Source organism: Colobus angolensis, unplaced genomic scaffold, assembly GCF_000951035.1.
Source record: "Colobus angolensis palliatus isolate OR3802 unplaced genomic scaffold, Cang.pa_1.0 Scaffold178, whole genome shotgun sequence".
Taxonomy (NCBI): Eukaryota; Metazoa; Chordata; class Mammalia; order Primates; family Cercopithecidae; genus Colobus; species Colobus angolensis.
Window position 1 is genome coordinate 4,478,848 of NW_012114910.1, and position 540 is coordinate 4,479,387.

Below are 540 nucleotides of genomic sequence, written 5' to 3' on the forward strand. Positions count from 1 at the left end.
GTAGCTGACGCCTGTAATCCCAGCACTTTGGGAGGCGGACAGATTGCTTGAGCCCAGCAGTTCAACACCAGCCTAGGCAACAAGGCGAAACCCTGTCTCTACAAAAAATCCAAAAATTAGCCAGACTTTGTGGTGCTCTCAGTTACTAGGGAGGCTGAGTTGAGAGGATTGCTTGACCCGAAGAGATAGAGGCTGCAGTGAGCCATGAGCCACACTGCACTCCAGCTTGGGTGACAGAGTGAGACCCTGTCTCAAACATAAATACATTAAAAACAATTTTAAAAAGAATTATTTTTAAAAATGTAAAAGCAGCAATGAAATGGAGAAGGAAAGGAAGAAAATGAGGCCGGGTGCAGTGGCTTGTGCCTGTAATTCTAGCACTTTGGGAGGCTGAGGCTGGTCTTGAACTCCTAATTAATTGAGGTCAGGAGTTTGAGATCAGCCTGGCTAACGTGGTGAAAACTCGTCTCTACTTTGTTTTTAGTTAGTTAGTTTTTTTTTTAGACAGAGTTTCACTCCTATTGCCCAGGCTAGAGTACT